We start from the raw sequence: 24,949 nt of genomic DNA on the forward strand, positions 1-24,949 counted from the left end.
CACATGCACACACACACACACAGGCACACAGACACACACAGAGATACACACACACACAGGCACACAGAGACACACTCACACACAGGCACACAGACACACACAGACACACAGACACGCACAGACACACAGACACACACACATAGGCACACAGACACGCACACTCACACACAGGCACACAGACACACGCAGAGACACACACACTCACAGCCTCAGAGACACACACAGAGACACACACACACAGGCTCAGAGACACACAGAGACACACACACACAGGCACACAGACACACACAGAGACACACTCACACGCAGATACACACACACACACAGGCACACAGACACACTCACACAAAGGCACACAGACACACACAGAGAAACACTCACACACAGACACACACTCCCAGACAGACACACACACACAGGCACACAGACATGCACACTCACACACAGGCACACAGACACGCACACTCACAGGCACACAGACACATGCAGAGACACACACACAGCCTCACAGACACACACAGAGACACACACACACACAGGCTCAGAGACACACACACAGACACACACACACACACAGAGGCTCAGAGACACACAGAGACACAATCACACACAGGCTCAGAGACACACACACACACAGAGGCTCAGAGACACACAGAGACACACTCACACACAGGCTCAGACACACACACACACACAGAGGCTCAGAGACACACAGAGACACACTCACACACAGGCTCAGAGACACACACACACACACACACAGGCTCAGAGACACACACAGAGACACACACAGGCTCAGAGACACACAGAGACACACACACACAGGCACACAGACACACACAGAGACACACTCACACGCAGATACACAGACACACACACACAGGCACACAGACACTCACACTCACACAAAGGCACACAGACACACACAGAGAAACACTCACACACAGACACAGACACACACTCCCAGACAGACACACAGACACATACACAGGCACACAGACATGCACACTCACACACAGGCACACAGACACGCACACTCACAGGCACACAGACACACGCAGAGACACACACACAGCCTCACAGACACACACAGAGACACACAAACACACAGGCTCAGAGACACACACAGAGACACACACACACACAGGCTCAGAGACACACACACAGACACACACACACAGAGGCTCAGAGACACACACACACACAGAGGCTCAGAGACACACAGAGACACACTCACACACAGGCTCAGAGACACACACACACACACACAGGCTCAGAGACACACACAGAGACACACTCACACACAGGCTCAGAGATACCCAGAGACACATTCACACACAGACACACAGACACACGCAGAGACACACACACACATAGGCTCAGAGACACACACAGAGACACACTCACAGACACACAGACACACACACACACAGGCTCAGAGACACACACAGAGACACACTCACACACAGGTTTAAAGACACACACAGAGACACACTCACAGACAGACACACAGACACACACACACACAGGCTCAGAGACACACTCACACACAGGCTCAGAGACACACACACACACACAGGCTCAGAGACACACAGAGACACACACACAGGCTCAGAGACACACAGAGACACACTCACACACAGGCTCAGAGACACAGACACACACTCACGCACAGACACACAGACACACACACACAGGCACACAGACACACACAGAGACACACACACTCACAGCCTCAGAGACACACACAGAGACACACACACACAGGCTCAGAGACACACTCTCACATGCACACTCACACACAGGCACAGAGACACACACACAGTGATACACACTCTCACATGCACACAGACACACACACACAGGCACACAGACACACGCAGAGACACACACACTCACAGCCTCAGAGACACACACAGAGACACACTCACACACAGGCCCACAGACACACACACAGACACTCACACATAGGCACACCGACACAGTCAGAGACACACACACACACTCACATGCACACAGACACACACCCAGAGACACACACTCTCACATGCACACAGACACACACTCACACATGCACACACACTCACATACACACAGACACGCACAGGCACACACATTCACACACAGCCAAACATATACACACTCACAGAGACTGACACACACACTTACACAGAGACACACATACACATTCATGTACTCTGACAAACACACACTCACAACGACACACTCAGACAGACACACACACTCATGCACTCACAGACTGACACATGCAGACACACATACGCCCACATGCACTCACAGAGACACATCCTGACACACGCACAGACACACACGCAGACATACAAACCGAAGCACAGACACACCCGCTCACTGTTTGAGGGCTGCGCTGTCCCCACAGACCCCTCAGTCATGTGTCAGCCAACAAGCATCTCTTTTGGGCCTAGTGTGTACCAGGTTTTATGCAAAAGGGTTTGGAGAATGCAGAAGTGAGCAAAAAGTTAACTCCTTCACCTTGAAAATAAAAACCAGAGCCAAGCCTGGCAGGAGCGGTGAGACCCAGCTGGAGCTGCACGAACCACCCTTCCTACCCACCTACCGACGCCCAAGCGCCACAGACTGACAGGGACTCCCTGAGGCCCACGGGGCGAGCACGGGCAGTGAGGAGCGCTGCTGGCCCAGGGCAGGGGCGTTGGAGGCCCTGGGGGGCCTCTCGGCGGAAAGGAGCCCAGGAGGCTGGGGGCCTGGCGAGGGCCGTGCAGCCGGCAGGCCTGGGAAGGAGCTGGTCCTCCGCTGGGGGCGGGGAGGTGGGACGTCCGGCCAGGGAGCAGGGCCCGGGGAAGGGCCGCCCTGCTCTTTGGAGTTTGGCTCTCAGCTCCTTCCATCCGGTTCAGAGGGGCCGGCCTCCTGGTCCGCAGGCCTGTCTCCAGGGGCAAGCCCTGGGTGTGCAGAGAAAAGGGGTCGTCGGTGACTTTGACCCTGACAGTCACTGGGGTACACAGCCCCCAGCCGCCTGGACCCTCACCCCAGCCTTTGGGCCCCCTTGAGATGGGCACACGGAGGCGATGCGTGTGCTACTGGAGGCGCCCCGGGGCTGGGGGAGCACGCGAGCTGAGCCTGCAGGGAGGCACTGCCTGGAGGGGGTGGGCAGTGCACGCAGGGGTGGGCAGTGGACGCAGGGGTCGGGGTGCTTGGGGGGAACTCACCCAGACCCATGGTGACAGCAGGGACCAAGGCCGACAGGTCCAGCTCAGGCCTGAGCTGTGCTGGGGGCTGGGGTGAGGGAAGGGGGGCAGACGGCCCGTGAAACCCCAACAGGAAGGGGAGACGTGGGCCAGGAGTGGGCCCTGCAGCTGCAATCAGGAGGAGGTGGCCTTGAAGGGACCTGGAGGCCAGAGTGGTGGGCAGAGGGCGCGGCCAGTGCAAAGGCCTCATGGTTAGGAAGAAACTCAGCATACCCCGAGGGTGAGGACTGAAGTCCCCCCACCCCCAGGAGGGCTCCGGGGCCCCTAGTCATTTTAAGGCTGGAAGAAATCAGTTTGATTCAACTGGAGGAGCCTCCTCTGGGAATCAGATGCCTTGGACCACAGCGCCTGCCGGAGGGTTCACTCCAGGACACGCTGTCTTCTGAGTTCCGGCTTCCTGTGTGGCTGGGATGGGGGTGGGGGATCTGGCCAGGGGCCACGGCTCCCCAGCCAGCGCATTGTCTGCCCTGAGGCCGGAAGCGGCTCCTGCCCAGGGCAGGCGGGGCCTGGGGGACCTTGACCCAGCTCAGGCTCCGCGTCTGCGCGGACGCCACTGGGCCCTCCCCGCCCCCCGAAAACGCCCAGGGGCCTGGATCGTGGGGCTGGGGGCAGGGTGACCCAACTGGGCCCCCTTCAGGACCACCCCAAACCTAAAGTGAGGAGGCTGGACAACGCAGGCGGGCCCCCGACCCCAGCACAGCCTCCCAGGCTGGGCCCCCCTCCCTATCCTTCCAACCCCCCAACAACCATCGAGTCACCCAGCTGGGGGGTGCCCAGCCCATTGCTGGCCCTACTGCAGATGGTCACCTCCCAGCCAAGGCGGAGGGGGAGAAGCCAGAGACAAGAAAAGCCAAGACCTAATTTACAAGTGAAATGACTCCGGGGCTGGCCGCAGCCTCCTCCCCAAGGAAAAGAATCCAGCTCTTAGGTTCCCACCGAGGCAGTGCAGCCGCAGAGGCTTCAGTTCCGGTCCCCAGAGAACTGGACCTTAGACTGCAGGCCCAGGGTTTGGTGGGCGGGCTGGCACAGAGGTCAAACCTGGGAACCCCGGTGTTCCTTGGACTCCATGGTGCCCAGCCTGGGCAGGGGCTGCAGGGTCCGAGACATCCCCGCCTGAGTCAGCCTCCCCCAGGTCTCAGGACCACGGAGCACTCCCCCCGCCCCCACCTTGAGCATCCCTGAGGAAAGACAGCTGCATCCAGAGGGGAAAACGGAATTCATTTGTTTGGATCTGGTGCTCTGGCTTGAGCAGACCCCCAACTCCAGTATTCTTGCCTGGAGAATTCCAGGAACAGAGAAGCCTGGCGGGCTACGGTCCATAGGGTTGCAAAGAGTTGGACACGACTGAGCGACCTGGTACGCAGCAGCAGAGCATCTTGGTCAACAGGGTAAACTGAGGCAGCTCAGAGTGCCCCTCCAGTAGCATCTGACTCCTGCAGCCTCACCGCCAGCGGTGCCCAGCCTCAGAACCTCTCTGTCTCGACAGGCAGACTCTGGGGTCCCCCTTCCAGCCAGGTGCCCCCGGGGTCACCCATGCCTCCATCCCTGAGCAGCCGTGTCATGAAAGTCGCTCAGTCATGTCCGACTCTTTGTGACCTCGTGGACTGTACAGTCCATGGAATTCTCCAGGCCAGAATATTGGAGTAGGGAGCCGTTCCCTTCTCCAGGCGATCTTCCCGGCCTAGGGATCGAACCCAGGTCTCCCGGGGCACCTGAAGAGGTGGACCTGCTCTCGTCACCACTGCAAGGCCTCCCGCTCCACCTTCCACAGAGCTGGGGCCAGCACGGGGCTACGCTCACTGTGCTCCCAGGGCGGGGGACCCTGGGCAGCCCCGCCCTGTCCTGAGGGTCTGGGCACCCCCACAGTTCCCAAGCCCCCCGGAGGCCTGCAGCTGTGCAGGTCAGGGTCACCAATGGATCGTCTCCCCAGAGCCATTGTTTGGGGCCTGAACTCATGCTGGCTGGGGCGCTGGCTTCTAGAAGCTTCTTTTGTTGTTTTTCCTCCAGAATTATTGTCTCAGCCATACTTTTCAAAGTCTATTTTAACGTCAGAAATCTGGCCAGAATCCGTTATCCTTTCCCCAAGTCATCACCATTCTCTCTGCTGCTGCCCGGCGGGGTTGGGGGGTTTCGTTGCTAATCTTGGGGAGAAAGACCCACTCCCCACAACACCAGGCAAGGGGTGCCAGGGGTCAGAGGGGTCCTCAGGCTCGACTGAATGATCAAGTCAGAACTGTGCCCCGAGTGAGTGTCTGAGAGCCCGGCACACCCTCGTCTCTGAAGCTTCCGTGTGCCCCCCGGGCCTCCTGCCTGCTCCCTCCTCCCCAGCACAGGGGAGTCCTGCCTCCGCTGACCCAGGCCCCGGTGCCCCAGGGCCAGCTTCGAAGGACCTTCTCAGCTCCTTGGCATTAGAAGGGCCATGGACCCACCTGTCCTGACCGCTCCTCACAGCCTCCTGCCGCCTGCTTCCTCCCACACCCCGTTCTCCCGATCAACACTATTGAGCTTCAGGTCTCACCTGTGAGGTCCCCTCCTCCAGGCAGCCTCCCCTGACGCCTCGCGCCCCCCCAGGCTCTCACAGTCCCGGGACCTGCTCCATCACCTTGCCTCCTGGTGAGCCTGAGTTCCTCGGGACAGAGGCCTGGGGTGCCACAGCGCTGGGGCACTCCTGCTGTGAGCTTGCTGCCTCCACTACTCAGAAGCCTGAGGGCCAGATGAGACAAGGGTCACAGCGGGAGGAGAGCGCGCCCCTGGTGGCTTCAGTGGTGAAGAATCCACTGGTCCGATCCCTGGCCTGGGAGGATCCCACATGCCTCGGAGCAGCTAAGCCTGGGCACCGCAATTATTGAGTCTGTGCTCTAGAGCCCGGGAGCCGCACCTTCTGAGCCCACGTGTTGCAACTGCTGAAGTCTGCACCTACAGCCCGTGCTCCGCAGCGAGAGAGGCCACCGCAGCAGGATCTCAAGCCACTAGAGGGTAGCTCCGGCTCACGGCAACTCGAGGAAAGCCCGCACAGCAACGAAGACCCCACACGGTGAAAAATCAGTAAATAAAACTATGCAAACCAGGAGGAGGAACAGAGGAGACACTGGCAGCTGCTACCTGTGCCGGGCCCACAGTCCTCCCGTCCTGCAGCCTCGCTGGACGCCTGACCCCCAGGAAGCAGGCGTGCTGGTGGAGGGCAGCCTGGACCTGGTGGGAGGTGGGGAGAAGGGGTCTGAGCCCGAGCCGAGGGTGTGAACATCCCAGGCCTGGCAGGCGTGCTCCCTGAGGGCAGGAGTCCGTGTCATCCACGGGTGGGGGGGCCTCTGCAGGGCTGTGGGGACCAAGGAGCCTGAAGGAAGGGCTCAGGGGTCCGTCGCTCAGAAAGGATTTGGCCGTGCGACCAAGAAGCCACGGGGCATGGTATGACAAGCAGAGGCGAAAGGTGAAGGGAAAGAGACTTCCCTGGTGGCTGGGTGGTTAAGAATCCACCTTCCAAAGCAGAGGGCATGGGTTCGATCCCTGGTCCAGGAGCCACGATCCCACGTGCCGGGGAGCAGCTAAGCCCGTCTGCCGCAACTGGAGTTATTGTTCAGTCACTCAGTCGTGCCCAACTCTCTGCGACTCCGTGGACTGCAGCACGCCCGGCCTCCCCGACCGTCACTCCCGGAGCTCACTCAAACTCATGTCCATCGAGCCAGTGATGCCACCCCGCCATCTCACCCTCTGTCGTCCCCTTCTCCTCCTGCCTTCAATCTTTCCCAGCATCAGGGTCTTTTCAGATGAGTTAGTTCTTCACATCAGGTGGCCAAAGTATTGGAGTTTCAGCTTCAGCATCAGTCCTTCCAATGAATATTCAGGACTGATTTCCTTTAGGATGGACTGGTTGGATCTCCTTGTAGTCCAAGGGGCTCTCAAGAGTCTTCTCCAGCACCACAGTTTAAAGCCATCAATTCTTTGGCACTCAGCTTTTTTTATTGTCCAGCTCTCATATCCATCCATGACCACTAGAAAAACCATAGCTTTGACTAGATGGACATTTGTTGGCAAAGTAATGTCTCTGCTTTTATTTATTTATTTATTTTTATTTTTTTATAATTTTAAAATCTTTAATTCTTACATGCATTCCCAAACATGAACCCCCCTCCCACCTCCCTCCCCATAACATCTCTCTGGGTCATCCCCATGCACCAGCCCCAAGCATGCTGTATCCTGCGTCAGACATAGACTGGCGATTCAATTCTTGATGTCTCTGCTTTTAATACACTGTCTAGGTTTGTCGTTACTTCCCTTCCAAGGAGTAAGCGTCTTTTAATTTCATGGCTGCAGTCACCATCCACCATGATTTTGGAGCCCGAGAAAATAAAGTCTCTCACTGTTTTCATTGTTTCCCCATCTATTTGCCATGAAGTGATAGGACCGGATGCCATGATCTTCGTTTTCTGAATGCTGAGTTTTAAACATTCACTTTTTCACTCTCCTCTTTTACCTTCATCAAGAGCCTCTTTAATTCTTCTTTGCTTCCTGCCATTTGGTGTCATCTGCATATCTGAGGTTATTGATATTTCTTCCTGCAATTTCGATTCCAGCTTGTGCTTCCTCCAGCCCAGCATTATTGCATGATGTACTGTGTGTATACAGCCTGACGTACTCCTTTCCTGATTTGGAACCAGTCCATTGTTCCATGTCTGGTTCTAACTGTTGCTTCTTGACCTGCATACAGGTTTCTCAGGAGGCAGGTCAGATGCTCTGGTATTCCCATCTCTTGAAGACTTTTCCACAGTTTGTTGTGATCCACGCAGGCAAAGGCTTTAGTGTAGTCAGTGAAGCAGAAGTAGATGTTTTTCTGGAACTCTCTAGTCTTTTCTATGGTCCAGCAGATGTTGGCAATTTGACCTCTGGCTCCTCTGCCTTTCCTAAATCCAGCTCATACATCTGGAAGTTCATGGTTCACATGCTGTTGAAGCCTAGAGAGAAGGCTGCAAAGGCAGCAAAGACTCGCATAGCCAAAAATAAAAGAATAAATGAAAACGCAGTTAAGTTTTTAAAAATGATTTTAGTCTAAGTGGAGCCAGAGATAAGCTCACAGCTCTGGTTCAGAGCTCCTCAGCATCCAAGGCAACAGAGCAAAGTGGCGATTTACACAAATTCTTCCCATGGTCAGGGTCAGAGGTGTCAGGTCTCAATCCAAATCACACCACTGGGGCACAGTGACCCCTGCCTGCCAGGCCCTCAGCACGTGCCCATCGGCCTGACCCCGGTCCAGCCCCCCGCCTGTTACTCCTGCGGGTGTACAGACGGGGGTGAGGAAGAGAGGCAGGCTGTCGTTCATGCTCAGCGGGCCTGTGTGCCCACCACCCCTCGGCCTCAGCCAGTGATTCACTCCACGGCCCCCTTCCGTCTCTCCTCTTTGGCTGACCCCTTGATCCCGTGACCCTGTGATGGGAACACGGGGCCCCTGGTCACCCCGTCATCCCAGCCGGGGGCTTCCGGAGGAAGGATGGGCCTGTGCTGGTGGACTCGTCTCCGCCTGACTCCCGGGTGCTGCCACCCCTATCCTCCCCCTCCATCCCTCCCCACCACTGCCCAGCCCGAGCCTGCTCCCTGCGCCCCTGCAGACCAGCAGCGGGGTGCCCACGAAGGTTAGAAGGCGTCATTCAGAGTAAAGAGAGAGAAGCTGGTGGTTCAACTCTGTCCAGAGAGACAGCGAAGAAATTCCTTCATTTCCAGCACAGAGAGGACCGACCTATGTCGTGATGCCCATTCCAGGCGCTGGGTGAGCTGCTAACAGGTCGCCTCAGAAGATGGGGGCTTGTCGCGATTGGTTTATTACCCTCAGGGGCTCCCTGGGTCCAGGACTTGAACTGGGCTCAGTGGGAATGCCTCATCTCTGTTCCACCAGGTTGGGGGCCTTGCTGGAGGTGGCTCGGGGCTCCCGGGGGGGCTGGGATCAGGGCAGGCAGCCTCGTTCACACGTCGGGCAGGGCCAGCTCTCGCCTGAGCCCCCGTACCTGGTGGCCCCTCACCCGCTGGGTTCCTAGTGCCAGTGCGAGAGAGCCAGGCGGAGGCTGGGGTAGTCACAGCCCCGCCTCTGAACCCACCTGGTGCCCTTCCACACTCTGTACTCACCCGGGCCATCAGGGCCTCCCCCCAAACCCGAGGGGGAGGGACTCAGACGCCACCCCTGGACGGGACCTCAGCAAGCTTCTAGAGAAAGACCACAGAGCTTCAGCCTTTGGTTTGGCGCCAAGCGGTGTTCTCTGCGCTTCTGCTGCAGGAAATCACTGTGGCTTCCACCCCCCGCCCCACAGCCCCATGAGGAATTCCACCCCCCGCCCCACAGCCCCATGAGGAGTGTTCCGCAGGTACAGGCTCCCTTCCTCGGGGGGCTTGCTGTCCCCTTTCCTCTTTGCATCTGCAGACCCACTCTCTGCCCTCTCCAGCCTCCCAGAGGCTGGCCTGGATGGAGGGAGGCATCGACAGTCTCCTTGAGCACTGACATCCCTTTGGGCTCAGCCAGTGGGAGGAGCCCCAGCAGGACTCAGGGTAGGGGGTCCTCTCCTGCCAGCTGGCTCCAGGTTTGGGACCCAGTGCCCCCCTCACCCTTCCACCACCAGCCCTAGGGGACTGCTCGTCCCCTGCAGCTAGTCCTTGGCTCTGCGCCCACGTCCCTTCTTTAAATGCTCCTCAACCCAGACCCAGGATGCTCTCTGCTTCTCCTTCACAGGGACTTTGCCCAACGGGGAGAGGAGATGCTTCCTCCGGCTCAGAGAGGGTGGCCCCCGGGGTGCTGCAAGCTGCCCGCAGGGGACTCCGGCTCTGAGCAGGTCACTGCCCGACGGTGGGGACAGGGCCGAATGTTTTAACTCCAGAAGGCCCAGTGGGGGAGCCGGCGCCAACTCAGACAGCTGAATAAACAGCCACAGTCAAGTTTCCAGGCCCCCTGCAGCCTGGCTGCCCTGCGCCCTGGAGGCCACTCAAGGCCAAGAGTCAGGCTGTGTCCCTTGGTGGAGGTGGAGGCAGCCCCGCACTCCCCCGCCCGCAGCTCCTGGATCCCACAGGCCTCTGTCTGGTGGACACTGGGAGGGAGTGGGGGTTGATTGCCCCTGATGGGGGTTCAGACCCTGCTCCCAGGCCTGGCTCTGTCTGCCACCTTCACCCTGGGGCCTTCTGAATGTTCCTTCTGCTCCCTGGCCTCAGTCTCTCCATCTGTGAAATGGGCTGAAAATGCCCCCCAGCTGTCATAGGACAAACAAGGAGGTGGGTGTCGGAAGCCATGGAAATTGGGATGCAAGGTGGGGACTGGACTAGGGAAGCTCTGAGGGGTACTGTGAAGCCTCCCTAAGGGCCAGGGGTCAGGGCTGGGCCATTTGGAATTTTAAGAAAACGGCTCAGGTTGTGGACAGAGGCAGAGGAAAGGTGGGGGAGGTCCCTGTGGAGGCCAGGCAGGACTGGGCCTACCCAGGGGAAGCCGGGCCAGGGCAGGGCCTTGGTGGGAGGTGGACGGGGCCGGGACTTGGAGGGTGGGGTGGAGACCCCCATGCCCTGCTATTCCCGCTGGACCAGCCCTGGGGGGGCAGTGGCACCCTCATGGTCCTCTTTCCTCATGTCCTTGGAATCCAGGGGCCCTGCTTCCTGGCGCCCAAGGGGCTACATCAGGGAAACACACCCTTGAGGTGTCTGGCTGTCACCCTGGGGAGATCAGTTTCGACTTAACCCCAGACAATAACTTCTCAGCTTTCCTAATTGCATCCAGCTGTGCAGGGCCTCCTGCAGGCTCACGCGGCCCCGCCTCCCTCCACACCCCCTGCCTGAGATGGGAGACTCCAGGGCCGTGGTCCCTCACCTTGTGGTTCCGGGAACAAGTTTCATGGCAGACCATTTCTCCATGGGCCAGGGATGGGGATGGTGCTGGGACAGTTCCGTCTTACTGCATTTACTGTGCCCTTTACTTCTGTTGTTATGACATCAGCTCCATCTCAGATCATCAGGTATTAGATCTCAGAGGCTGGGGACCCCTGCTCCAGGGCACGGGGGCAATGAGAGCCAGGTGCCTCCTGTCTGTACCATGCCCTAGGGAGGCACAGTGGTGGTCTTGACCAGGGCTCTTAGGGAGCGTAGCTGTGTCCTTGTGGGCGCCCCAGCCCATGGGTGCCACACATCTGTGGGTGTCTATAGTAGGTGGGTACAGTGGTCATGTATGGATGTGAGAGTTGGACCATAAAGAAAGCTGAGCGCCGAAGAACTGATGCTTTTAAACTGTGGTGTTGGAGAAGAATCTTGAGAGTCCCTTGGACTACAAGGAGATCCAAACAGTCCATCCTAAAGGAAATTAGTCCTGGGTGTTCACTGGAAGGACTGATGCTGAAGCTGAAACTCCAGTACTTTGGCCACCTGATGCGAAGAGCTGACTCACTGGAAAAGACCCTGATGCTGGGAAAGATTGAAGGCAGGAGGAGAAGGGGATGACACAGGATGAGATGGTTGGATGGCATCACCGACTCAATGGACATGAGTTTGAGTAAACTCCAGGAGTTGGTGGTGGACAGGGAGCCCTGGCATGCTGCAGTCCATGGGGTCGCAAAGAGTCGGACACGACTGAGCCACTGAACTGACGGGTACCCCACCCTGCCGGGCTAGGGATTTGGACCGCCATGTGTGACTTCAGCCACCAGGGGGCAGCAGAGGGGAGCATATCTGTTCTGGGAGCCTGTGCTTTGTGCAGGGGGAGGCGGGAGGGGAACAAGGAGGCCCAGCTGGGTCACTCAGGGCCAGCAGAGGAGGCTGGGCTCGGATCCTGGCCCTGCTGCTGACTCCCGCACCCGGCCCTCCTCTGTGCACGGGCACCGCTCTGTGGCCGCTGGGTCTGTTCCAACACAGATATTCAAGCTGAAACCCAGAGACAGGCTGCCCCCGCATAGTTGCGAGGCTTGGTCCCGGGTCGTCAGGCCGGGGGGTGGACGAGCCTCCGGTCTGCAGATGGGAGCAGGGCTTGGCCGTCACACAGCCCATTGGAGGCGGAGACAGAGCCCCGGGCTGCAGACGCCGAAGCCTGCTCTCTTGCTCTGCACACCCCCAGCGTCCCCAAGCCGCCAAGCGCAGGGGTCCTGCCAGGCCTCCAGCTGGGCCCCACTCAGCGGAGGTGACCTCCTCCAGCTCCCAGGACCCAGGGAGGACCCGAGGAGGCCTGTGAGCCCTGCCTCGCCAGCTTTTGCGGGGCGGCTTCAGATCTTAAAGTCCATTCCTCCCTGCGAGAGGCCCCCGGGGGCTGCGGCGTCAGCTGGTTCCTGCGGCCTCCGTAGGTGGGGAGGGGAGTCACCTCTGGGGACACTTCTGCGCTCAGTTGCCACGTCTCTCCCACTCTCTGCGGGCAGTTTCCATTTTGCAGGGAAGGGGGCCTAGTTTCAAAAGAAGAGGCGCAAGAGGGACGTGGCTGGAGGGGCACAAGGGTGGGCCCCAGCTGGCCTCCTCACGGGCCCGCTCGGCCCCAGCCCCGGAAGGCGGGCGGCCTCGAGCTCTCTGCCCCGTGGCGGGAAAGAACTCGCGTTCCAGGAACACGCAGCCTGGCGGGTCAGAGCCCGCATGCCGGCCAGGGCCCTCCCTCCCTCGTGGCCCAGTGAGCGTCCACTCCCGCCTAGCCAGCCCCAGCTCCCCGCGGGTGCTGCAGCGGTCCCAGGCCCAGCTCTGGGCTCAGTGTGAGGCCCTGGGGCCGCGGCATCGAGGCCGGCAGAGGAATGAAGGCCCCGGGTCCCGGCCCCTGGGCGAGGCCACCAAGCATGCCACCCCACATCCTCTCCCCGCGGGGCCCTGTCGGCTCTTCGGGCGGCGGGGCCGGGAGGCCGCGGGCAGCCATCTTCCAGGCGAACTGGGGCCCGGCCAGCAGCATTTCCCGGCGGCCTCCTCCCTCGCTCCGAGCGGCATGACCTCATCGGGAAGCCATTCCGGAAAGGAGCTGCAGAGCCCCTGGGAGTGGGAGTGGAGAGGAGCTTTCCAAGGGCCCTCCTGGCAGCCTCCGGTGCCAGACCAGGGCGGGCGTCACGCCTCCGGGTGTCTGCCTGCTGGGCGACCGCTGGGAGGGCAGCTGGCTTTTGTCAGCTCTTCGGGGTGACCGGGCCAGGCGGGAGCAGGCAGGCAGCGGGGCACTGGCCCCGGGGCTGGCTGGCTACCTGGCGGGCGGAGGCAGGCTTTCAAGAGCCAGAAGCAAAGGGCTGGACGGGAGGGGAAGCCGGGCCCAAGCTGGTGGCAGAGGCCTTGGTTTCCCCTCATCCAGCACGCCCCCCCCGAGTTCTCGCCCTCCCCCGCCCGTGGCCCCAAGGAGCAGTGGACGTGAGTGAGCACGTGACCAGCCTCTCTGCTGCCTGCTGATCTAAACCAGAGGCCTGGCTGTCTGCAGCTGGCTCTGAATCGGCCTTTCTGGGCCATGTGGTCAGGGCTGAGAGGGGTGGGGAGCTGCGGGGGCAGCTGGGGTGCTGGGGGGAGAACTTCCCGCCCTGCCTGAGCTCAGTCCAGAAGGATGAGGCTGTGGGGCAGACCAGAGGAGCTCCCAACCCATGGTCCCAGCTCTCTTACTCCACCTAGACTCCAGAGGAACCGCTCAGAGCCTCAGTTTTCTCATCTGTGAAATGGGGCTAACAGCACCCACCCACCTACCCCAGAGAATGCTTAGAAGGACTCTTGAAACCACATAAAGCAGAGAAGACAGGCAGACCGGCTTTTTGGGGATGCTGGTGGGCAAGCACCAGCATCAGCTTGTCCTGGGCCAGCTGCCAATCTTCATGCAGTTGGGGCCAGAATGGTTGGGGTTAGAGTCAGGGCTGTTTGGTGCACGGCCCCACTAAAACCTCCTTGCCCCAGGGTAAGTGAAACTCTGTCCTCCAGCCACACCCGACTGCGCATGTGCCCAAGCTTACCACACCTTCTTTCAGATTCTGTCTGGAGAACTCCTACTCATCCTGCAAAACTCCAGGTGAGATGCCCCCCCTCCTCTGAAATGTTTCACAGGGTTTCTCTGAGAACCAAAAAGAACACACATGTGAGAGCGCACAGGCAAGGTAAGGAGTACCATGCCCAAGGCTGTCCCCGCTATCCGTTCGAAAGGGGTCCTAACCAAGGGTGAAAGTGTGAGCAGAAAGTGCTACTCAGGAGGGGGGTTATCAGGATGGTTTTCTGGCTTAAGATTTAAGCCCAGCCTTGGCTGACGGCAGCTTCCCTGACAGCTCAGTTAATAAAGAATCCGCCTGCAATGAAGGAGACCCCAGTTCGATTCCTGGGTCAGGAAGATATGCTGGAGAAGGGATAGGCTACTCACTCCAATATTCTTGGGCTTTCCTTGTGGCTCAGCTGGTGAAGAGTCTGCCTGCAGTGTGGGAGATCTGGGTTCCATCCCTGAGTTGGGAAGATCCTCTGGAGCCCCTGGAGAAGGGAAAGGCTACCCATTCCAGTACTCTGACCTGGAGAATTCCATGGACTCTGTAGCCCATGGGGTCTCAAAGGGTCGGACACGACTGCGTGACTTTCACTCACTTGGCCGATGGCAGAGTTTTCAAAACATGGAGAATGAAACTGGAGGCTAGGAATAGGCAGTCGAGCAGCAGTGTTAAATATGGCTGCCAACGCCCTGCCTCTCCTCCCGTGGAGAGCGGAGAGGTCTCTGTCCTCTCCTCGTGGGTCTGGGGGCTGGTGGCTCCTTGGGTCTGTAGGCCGTGATGCTGCCCGTATCCCCGCAGGCTGACCACATGAGGCTGCACAGCTGCTACTCCGGAGTCCTGAGTGACCAGAAAGGAAGGGTGTTCAACTCCTCCGAGACCTCCGGGCCCTGGGGAAGCCTGAACCACGTGGAGGGGCCACACAGAGCGGTGCTGGGAGATGGTCCTGGCCCAGAGACCAGATATGGCAGAGCAGAGCAGAGATGTCCCCACTGTGGCCTTTCAGGATAACTGGCCCACAGCCTTCATGAGGAGAATAACCATGAGCTTCATGGTTGTGGCTCTACATCCGGAGAAGGCAATGGCCCCCCACCCCAGTGCTCTCGCCTGGAAAATCCCATGGACAGGGGAGCCTGGTGGGCTGCAGTCCATGCGGTCACGAAGAGTCGGACACAGCTGAGCGACTTCACTTTCACTTTCCACTTTCATGCATTGGAGAAGGCAATGGCCCCCCACCCCAGTGCTCTTGCCTGGAGAACCCCAGGGATGGGGGAGCCTGGTGGGCTGCCGGCTACGGTCGCACAGAGTTGGACACGGCTGAGCGACTCAGCGGCGGCAGCGGCAGCTCTGCATCGCTGTTTTGGGGTGCCTTGTCATGCAGCACTAGCCGACTGGAGCGGGGAGAAGCTCAGAACGTTCGGACCCTTCGAGCCAGCCACGCGGCCCCGTGAAGCACACCTCAGTGCTCAGGCGCTCAGTTACATCCAACTCTTTGTGACCCCACAGACTGGGGCCTGCCGGGCTCCTGTCTCCATGGGATTCTCCAGGCAAGAACACTGGAGTGGGTTGCCATTCCCTTCTCCAAGGGATCTTCCTGACCCAGGGATCAGACCCGAGTCTCCTGCATTGCCGGTGGATTCTTTACCACGGAGCCGCCTGGGAAGCAGGATCGTCCTAACCTGGAACACTGTCCCAGGAGCTGAGTCTCCTCGGATGCTCGTGGCAGCCCTCAGCCCAGCCTGACGTGTGCCCAGTTCTTCTAGGGCTTTGTTGAGTAAATACACAATGTCCAGCCTCATTCATGGTGCTGCTCCCGGGTCACTCCCCAAATCTGGAACTTCCTCAGAAGTTCCCAAGGCCTTTGCAGCGTGGGTGGCCTTGGACCCGAAGCTCTGGGGCATTATCCAGGTTCCAGGCGGCATGGTCACCCCCTGTGCCTCGGTTTCCCCACCAACGGGATCTGGCACTGAAGTCCTGACCTCTGGGACCCCTCTGGGCTCCCAGTCTGCCTGGCTGGGGGCCGAACATGTGTGTCTGCCCCGAAGCCTGCTTATCCACAGGCCTCTGCCTGCCATGGAAACAACACTCCTGACTGTACCGTCACCATTGCCTGCCCAGCCCCTGCCCGTGGACAAGCCCAAAGGCGGACACCACTGATGTTCACGGAACAAAAGAACAGGACAAGGACTGTTAAGTGAAAGGGCCCTTCCCATGCTCATTCATTCAGTTAATCATTCTCCACGCCCACCAGGACTCCCTTAGAGCAGCTCCAGGAGTCTGCTCTTACACGTCTCCTGCGATGGGGAGCTCACCACTTTTCGAGACAGCCTGTCTTATATTGGGGCTGTTCTGATCAGGGAGCAAGCCTCTGAGCTGGCCCCCTGCCTGGGCCCCAGGGGCAAGCGGCTGGAGAGAAGGAGGGGCACGTGGCAGAGGAAAGAGCCCTCAGTACCCGAGATCCTCGGAGCCCTGAGTGCCAGGAGCAGGTGAGGGGACCCCAGGGCTCCAGAGCCCCCGGGCCCCATCTGCAGCGGCCCAGCTGAGGTCCCTGGGCGGGCGGGGCCGAGTCCTGGTCTGCCCGGAACGCAGCTGAGCCCGGGCCAGCGCGCCAGGAGGCCCGCAGAGACCGAGGCAGCGGCTGGGCAGAGCGCGGAGCAGGGCGGGACAGGGGGTCTGTGTCGTTCCGTTCCCATGGCTGCACGGCTCCTGCCCGCCCGGCTTGGCCTGGGAAACACAGGCTGGGCATGGAGCGCGGCGCCTGTGACCAGCAGGACAAAGGCTGGCTGCTGGGCCCCCACAGTAGCCTGCGGGTCTGGGGGGTGGAACGTCGGTCCAGACCAAGCTGCCAGCCCCACGGCCTACCCCTCGGAGCCCTAGAGGGTGTGCTGGGGCTGCGGGCCAGGGCGGACGCCCCCTCCCCAGCTCCCTGGCTGAGGCTCCCAGGTGACTGGGGCCTGGCAGAATCTCCTAGGATAAAGGAATAAGATGTCCCCTCTGTCGCTGGGCGAGGAGCCGGGAGACCAGGCTGCCAGCAACCACACACCCGTGGATCTCCTGCCCCTCCCAGGGGCACTGCCCCCAGAGGGCATCTCTGCTGCCTTTGCAGACAGACGCTATCTCTGGCTCTGAGTCAGACAAAGCCCAGATGCCCAGAAGCAGCCCCCCACTCAAGCATATCTGGAGCGGGCAGATGACTGCCTCCGGCCGGGGCCACACCAGCCTGTGCCCACCCCAGGCCCCCAGCACTCCCCAGGGGCCTGGAGACTGAGCTCCGGAAGCCTCAGAGGTGACTTGCCTGATGTCACCAGCTGTAATAGCCGGGTGCCCTCCTTGCCACCCTCCTTCACACCCTCCGCATGTCTCCTGGGGTCCCCTCCCAAGTAAGCCAAGCTCACACAAGTGGTGCTTCAGGGCTGGCTCCTGGGAAAACCTGGGGGGAGCCAGGGGCTCCCAGAGGGGTCTCTGCCAGTGTTTCTGTTACCGGGCTTTGGGGTGTGCAGGGGTGTGTGGAGGTGGGACAGGTCTCCGAGCAAGGAGTCTGCACAAATCACAGCTCTCGGGCCTCCAGAAGCCCCTTGCTCACACTTTGACTGTGCCTCTGCAGCAGGTGGGGCAGTCCCCAGCATCCCTGGCCTGGGCTGAGCTGCCCTCTTTGCTGGGGTCTCAGCCCCTCCCCTGGGGGCGGGCACCGTGGTGGAGGGCAGCATAGGCAGTAGGGGGAAGCTACTCGGCCGGGCTTCAGGGACCCGGATGTCAGTTCACGATGGCCCGGAGGCCAGGAGGGGAGGGATGCAGGCCTGGGCCGGGGACTGACCCCGCCGGAGCTCTGGAACCAGAGGGACCACCAGCACGGGAAGGAGTGGACTGCGGTCAGGCAGAGCCGGTGCGCCGGCCTGCCAGCACCTCTGGATGTGGCCCGCCCAGGAGAGCCGCGACCTCGGGCCAGGCAGGTCTCCATGTCTAGAGGCCAGCCCTGAAGGGGCGAGGGCCCAGGACTGAGCACGCTGCAGGGAGGCCTTCGGAAGCTGGGGCAGAGGAGGCTCGGAGCACCCACGGTGAGGCGCTGCCCCGGGGCCTCTCCTGTCCAGCTGCCCCCACTGTGCCCACAGCCCCTCACCCTCAGCCCCCAGCCCCAGCCACTTCCCTCCTGCTGCAGGTCTGGGAAAGCCGCGCTTCCACGATGCGAGCCTCGCGCCCCCAGAACCCCTCCCTACTTCTGCACCCTTACCCTAACCTGCGGCCCTGACCTCCCAGGCCCCCAGCCTCCAGTCCCCAGGCCTTGCCGAGCACAGTCCCTGCCCCGGGTCTCCTCCAGTCATACCCCGGCCTCACCCACGCGCACAGCCTGCAGAGCTTGGCCACACATCCCACCCACCTCCATCTGTGCCCCTAAAACCCTCCTTTGCCCTTTCCCCAAGTCACCTCTTTGCTCTCAGCTGAGGTCTTTAGAGGCCTTCCTTGGCTCATGGCCCCAGCTCAGGGTTCTCCACCACTGACTGGCTTTGCTGCTGCAGGAGAAAGATTCCCTGGGGGCTTCCAGGGCAGGGCCACGTCTCCTCCATCTCACAGCATCCCAGGGCCCAGCAGGCCCACAGTGGACACTCGGGAGAAGGGGACAGGGAGGGAGGAGCCAACAAATGAACACGTGAACAAGCAATGAGATCGGGGTGACCGTGAACCGATTCCATCACGCTGAAGATGGTTCCTTCATGGGAAGGACCGATGCTGAAGCTGAAACTCCAACACTTTGGCCACCTGATGGAAAGAGCTGACTCATTGGAAAAGACCCTGATGCTGAATCTTTCATTGAGGGCAGGAGGAGAAGCGGATGACAGAGGATGAGACGGTTGGATGGCGTCACCAACTCAATGGACATGGGTTTGGGTAGACTCCGGGAGTTGGTGATGGACAGGGGAAGCCTGGCGTGCTGCAGTCCATGGGGTTGCAAAAAGTCGGACATGACTGAGCGACTGAACTGAACTGAACTGAAGATGGTGAAGGATTTCCTTTCAAGCCCCACGAAGGGCAAGCCCTGAGCTCAGAGGCTGTGGGACCAGCCCAGAAAATGTCTTTGAACTCCGAGAGAAGGAAGGAAGCCACAGGCTCCACTTAGGACCTCTAAGAGGCATTCCCAGAACACACCCAGGAAAGGGCGCTCAGGGTGAGCCGGGACCCCCTTCATCACCCCAGCGGCAGCCCTGCTGAGTCAGGACCTGAGTCAGCCTCCACCTCCCACCTGCACCCACAGGAAGGCGGGACCTGCTGGGATCAGCCTCCTTTACCCTGGCACTGGGCTCAGGGCGAGACCTGCAGCCTTGGGTGCCTGGCAACCCGCGCCACTGCCCGGGTGGAGCTCTTTGTTGGAACTTGTGCATTCCTGAGCCCAGACATCCTTCCAGCTGTCTTCCCACAGGGCTGCCTCAGCCCATCTGATTGTCACACGGATAAGTCAGCGTCCCAGGTGCTGGGGCAGGCTGGGGCGGGGGGTGGTAGAGGCAGTCCCCTGACCTGGGGCAAGTCGCTGCCTCGCCTACCTTCTTCTCGGTAGCATGCCCTGTCACCCCGCCACCAAAGCCGCCGTCTGGGGTCCGCACCCTGCCCTCTGCACCGCCACCTGCTTATCTGGATCCCGGCCGTCGCCTCTGCCTCAGCGACCGCCGCCTCCTGCCTCTAGTGCCTGTCCCTTGGCCCCCTTCCCTCCAGCACCCAGCGCTTCCCTCTCCCTCTTGGGGGAAAAACATCCTTTGGCGCTCAGCCTTCACTGTGGTCTAGCTCTCACATCCAAACGTGACCACTGGGAAAACTGTAGCTTTGACTAGACAGACCTTGGTTGGCAAAGCGACGCTGTACAGCCGTTTATCCCTTGTTTATCCCATCTCCGTGGCTTTTGGTCTCTGACTCACCCGTGGTATAAGGAGACTGAACCTGTCCTGCAGGCCCCCAGGGGTCACTCTCAGATCGCAGGCTGGTACCCCACATCACCTGGACTTCTCTGGGCCTCATCTCTGCTACCATCTAGATCTGAGCCATGCTGTCCCTCCCCTGGGGTACCACTGGTGTCACCACCCCCCCCCAGCCCAGCCCCTTTCTAGCATGTTCAGACCTCACAGGTGAGTCTGCCCCCGGCCAGCCCCTCGACGCTCCCCCGCCCGTCTCCCCTTCTTGGCCAGTTTTCTGCTGACCATGATTTCAGGCCCGTGGAAAACTGCTGTGAGTGAAAAACGATTAGTTCCTGTTGCAAGGATCCATTCTCTGAATAGTGATGAGGTTACTTCTCTGTTTAACAGGTTTGTTCACTTTTAAGCGAATCTGTGTTTTTCTTTTTTCTGTATAGCAGCTCTTTTTCTATTTATATATCATATATTACAAATTCAGCTTCTTGTAGACAAAGAATGATTTTCAAAGAGATTAAAGCTTGATCTTCATGGGACCTCCTTGGCGGTAGAGTGGTTAAGACTCAGGTTTCACTGCAGGACGTGCGGGTTCAATTCCTAGTTGGCGAACTAAAAGAATTAAATTTTTAAAAGCATGATCCTCATGCAAATAGAAAATGAACACATCTAAGGTTTTGTTTAACTCACTAATTAATACAGGGACCAGTAATATGTGAGAAACAGTTCAAAGGGGAATTTGAAGGGGAGATGTATATGTAGGCAATCAGAATTTGCTAATAGATACAAAACTTGTTAACATCCTATGAAGTACTGTTTTGGATTATCTTTGCTATGAGACAGAATACAGTTGGAGCTCTAATAAAAAATTCACTTGCGTTGTTACGGACAAAAACCATTTGCCCAATAGTCAATATTCTACAGCTTGACTTCTACTCTAACCAAGCTGGTACCTATCAACTTTTATAAGTACGTTTTGTAATGTATAATACCATTATAATCTTTGTAGAATTATGTTTTAAAACTAGTACTATAGTGACTTATAGTTTTAAAATAATTTTAGACCTTTTCTCTCTTTCCTGGATGTCCTATAATTCCATTATAGTGTAACTTGGTGTGGCATTGTGGAGATTTTTCTTTTTGTTCATTTATTTATCTTGCTTGATGTTCACTGAGCATTTTCAATCTAAGCTCTCAGATCTTTCTTCAGTTTTAGGGGATTCCTGGTTAGTTTTGTACTGAATATGAATTATTTTCCCCTCTCACTAATTTCTACTTTTGAGGATCTGAATAGATAAGTCCATGGGGGGTCACAAAGAGTCAGACACAGCTGAGTGGCCGAACAGCAACCACAACAGGTAAGTGAACAACCTCTGGCTTCGCCTCTTTGCTTCTCGGTGAGAAATCAGGTATTAACTGTATCACAGTTCCCCTTCACGGAACAAGTCGGGTTTTTGTTTTTTCTCCAAAGTTTTCAAGATTTTTCCTTTTCTCTGGCTTTCAGACTTTGACTGCGATTTACCTAGAAGTGCTTTTGCTTGTGTTTACCCTGCTTGGGTTTTTGAGCTGCTTGGGTATTTAAGTTAAATTTTCCATTAATATCAAGAGGGCTCCTTTCCTTATTTTTTTCCCTGCCCTTATATCGTTCTCCTCTCCTTCTGGAGAACAGACGTGCATTTGGACTGGTCTCTGAAGTTCTGTTCTTTTTCTTTTTTTTCTCTCTTCCAATCCTATTTCTCTCCTTTCTTTGAGTGGAATGCTTTCTGTTGGTTTATCTTCAGGTTTGCTGATCCTTTCTTCTGCCGTCTCAGAACTGGAGCACTTCAGGTGAATTTTTTTAAATTTCACCCGTTATTGCCCGTTTCAACTCAAGAATTTCCACTAAGATCTCATCTGTCTGTGGTGGCTCCCTATCTGTTCACTCATTGGCAAGACATTTTCACTTAATTCCTTGAGCATGTTTTTCTCTAAACATGCTTTTCTTTAATTCTTTGAATTTAGAGTAGCTGCTTTGAAGTGCATGTCTGCTAAATTTGAAATCTGTGTCCACTCAAGAGTTTTTATCTGTTGACTTCCTTTGTGAGACACACTTTTAGATTCTTGGATAATGTTTGAGGTGAAAACTGGCTCCTGGAGATAATATATTGCAGCAGCCCTGGAATCAGGAGTTGAGTCCAGAAACACAAGCAGGGGCACAGCATGCCAGGAGGGACAGGCGCAGGACAGGGGAGAGCCCCAGAGTTCCTCGGAGCGTTCACACCGTCATCCTCTCTGCCCAGAACAGTTCTCCTCTCCATTCTCCTCACCAAATCCTTCTCCTCGTGCAAGACTTGGCTGTAGGATTGCCCGCTGGGGAAGTCTCCCCAGTCATCCCGACCAGGTTAGGACCCCTTGTTAAACGTATTATAAGTACATCCTACGACTGGAGTAATTACAAACCTGTTTGTATACTTTTTTCTTTCATGTCTATCTCCCCACCACACTGGATGGGAAATGAGAGCAAAGGTGAGCAATGTGTTGTTGCCACGTGCCTGGCACGCAGAGAAGCTTCATAAATATTTGTTTAATGAATGAACGTTGCCCACTTTGCCTCCAGGGTATTTTCCCAATTTGCTGTCTCACCAGCAACACATAAGACTATTCAGTCCCTGAACTCTCGCCGGCACTTATGATCTTTAATAGGTAATTTCATCTTTTCATAAGCTTTTTCAATCTAATATTTGAAGATTGTAATCTTAATTGGCATCCTTTGATATTAAACTTTCTTCACCAATGTATCGGAGATTTGAACTTTCTCTTCTATAAGTTTTCTTCCCATATCTCCGCAGATATTTTGCCTTGTTGATATGCAAGGGGATTTTTGTATAATCGAATTAGAACTATTTTTTCTGGTGCATATTTTTTCTCAGTTCATTCTTTGTCTTTTGACTTTGTTTATAGTGTTTCTATATAGCAAAAATCTCCATTATTTCCTTTATGGCTCCTGACGCATGTGACATTGCTTAGGAAGATTTTTATCCACTCAGAAATTATATAAGTAAATATATTCCCTCCCAGCATATTTATGGCTCTACTGTTTTACCTTGAGATCCTTAATGCATCTCAAGTTTATTTTGGTGCAAGAAGAGAGGGTGGGTCTACCGCCAGGTCATTTTTCGGAATGGTTGCCAAGTGCTCCATCCCTAACTTTTCTGCTGTAACTTGCATTGGTCTTGATAGATTGATAGAATTTAAGTGTAACAGAAAAGGAAGGGGAGAAGGTATTCCAGGTGATGGAAACACCATGGACAAATGTTATGAGAATGCTGGAAAGGATGTTTTTAATATGAATGCTGATACTGATCTAAAGAAAAAGGAGGCAAGAGATTTATATCTGCTCTTTTACCATTTGCTTTTTTACCCACTTATCTTCTATAGTGTTAAACAGATACTTTCTCGTGTACCATTAATTTTTGGACTTCTTTATACATCTTTTATATATAAAGTAATTTTGTTAGTGATGCTATAGAAATTATAATTAACATCTTATAAAAACCTAGCTTGGCTCAATACCAACTTAATGGCAAATATCAACAAAACTTTGTTCCTCTGTAACTTTGTTCTCTCCTCTTCTTTGTGCTGAAATTGTCACACAAATTCTATCTCTATGTTTTATGAGCCCATTACCACAGTTTGATATTGCTGCCTCATGCAGTTGTATTTTAAGTCAGAAGACAAGAGATTTAAAAAATGTATTTATATCGTTTTTTTAAAAAAAGGTATGCCTAAACAGAGAAGCTTATATCCCCTACCTTCATTTCTTTCTAGATTTTCTATCCTTTTTATCGATCCACACAGCCCAGTGATAGCCCTACACTTTTTTTTGAAAATATTTGCTTTGTAGCACATTTTACAGATATTAAATTCTTATTCTGCTATTTGTTGGATTCCTATTTTTAGTCCAATACTGTTCTAGGGAGTGGAAACAGAATAACGACCCGCAGGGACAGAAGCTTTGTTTCTCTGAAACTTTCCTTCTGTTCAGACACATGCTGCTCAGCTCCTCAAAGTCCTATGAACCGTGAGCGGCTGGTTCCTTCAGCACCAGAGGGTGGGAGACGGGCTCTGACACCATGGTGCTGTGGCCCCGAGATTAAGAGCATGGCAGTCCAGGAACCGAGGGGAAAACATGGGCCCAAGAAGTAGAACCAGCTCCTCGGTCATCCCCGAGCCTCAGGCTTTGTCAAGCAAGAGGTCTGGTTCCCCCAGGGATTCTTCCACCAGGGGACAAGCTGCAGATCCCACAGCCCTGAGGCCTCAGCCCTCTGCCGGTCCTTTTGGCTCCCCACGCCAGTGTACTATCAGGCACAGTGCGCGGCACCACACTAGCAGGAGGGGCCAGGCCGGGGGCAGGCGGGAGAAGCCTTTCCTGGCTATCTCTAGGGTCTCACTCTCCACCGAGCTACCGGACAGCAAGCCTTCATCTCAGGACCTGCTTTCAAGGACAGCAGATTAAGGCACATGCCATCTCAGAGAGACAGATTATGAAAAACTGAACTCACACTTTTGGATAAAGACATGCGCCGTGCGGAAGCAACAGCCTGGTATATGGAGCTGTGACTAGACCCGTGCTGTCTGTCTGCTGCAGGAGCCCTTGGTCACGGGGGACTATTTACATCAGAATCGATTCACATGAAACAAAATTCAAAATTCAGCTCCTCGATAGCCACGGTGCAAGAACTCCCCGGTCACATACATCTAGTGGCTATTGCGGTGGGCAGTTCAGATACAGAACGCAGAAAGTTCTACTGGACGCCATTTCTCTGGGTTATTTGCAAGATGCCTGCTGCTTTGCACTAGACTGTTGGTATGGAAATGACAGTCAGTGTCTGCTCAGTTTCACCCTCTGCTTCCAGCGACCAGCAGAGAC

General features: G+C 56.5%; 1 long non-coding RNA gene across 1 annotated transcript; it reads left to right on the top strand.

The window, feature by feature from the left end:
* Positions 1–14,078: 14,078 nt before the first annotated feature.
* Positions 14,079–15,947, top strand: LOC138436174 (uncharacterized). The gene is made up of 2 exons (XR_011255362.1): positions 14,079–14,190; positions 14,951–15,947. It is a non-coding gene; the product is annotated as an uncharacterized lncRNA (long non-coding RNA).
* Positions 15,948–24,949: the final 9,002 nt, after the last annotated feature.

Source organism: Ovis canadensis, chromosome 3, assembly GCF_042477335.2.
Source record: "Ovis canadensis isolate MfBH-ARS-UI-01 breed Bighorn chromosome 3, ARS-UI_OviCan_v2, whole genome shotgun sequence".
Taxonomy (NCBI): domain Eukaryota; kingdom Metazoa; phylum Chordata; class Mammalia; order Artiodactyla; family Bovidae; genus Ovis; species Ovis canadensis.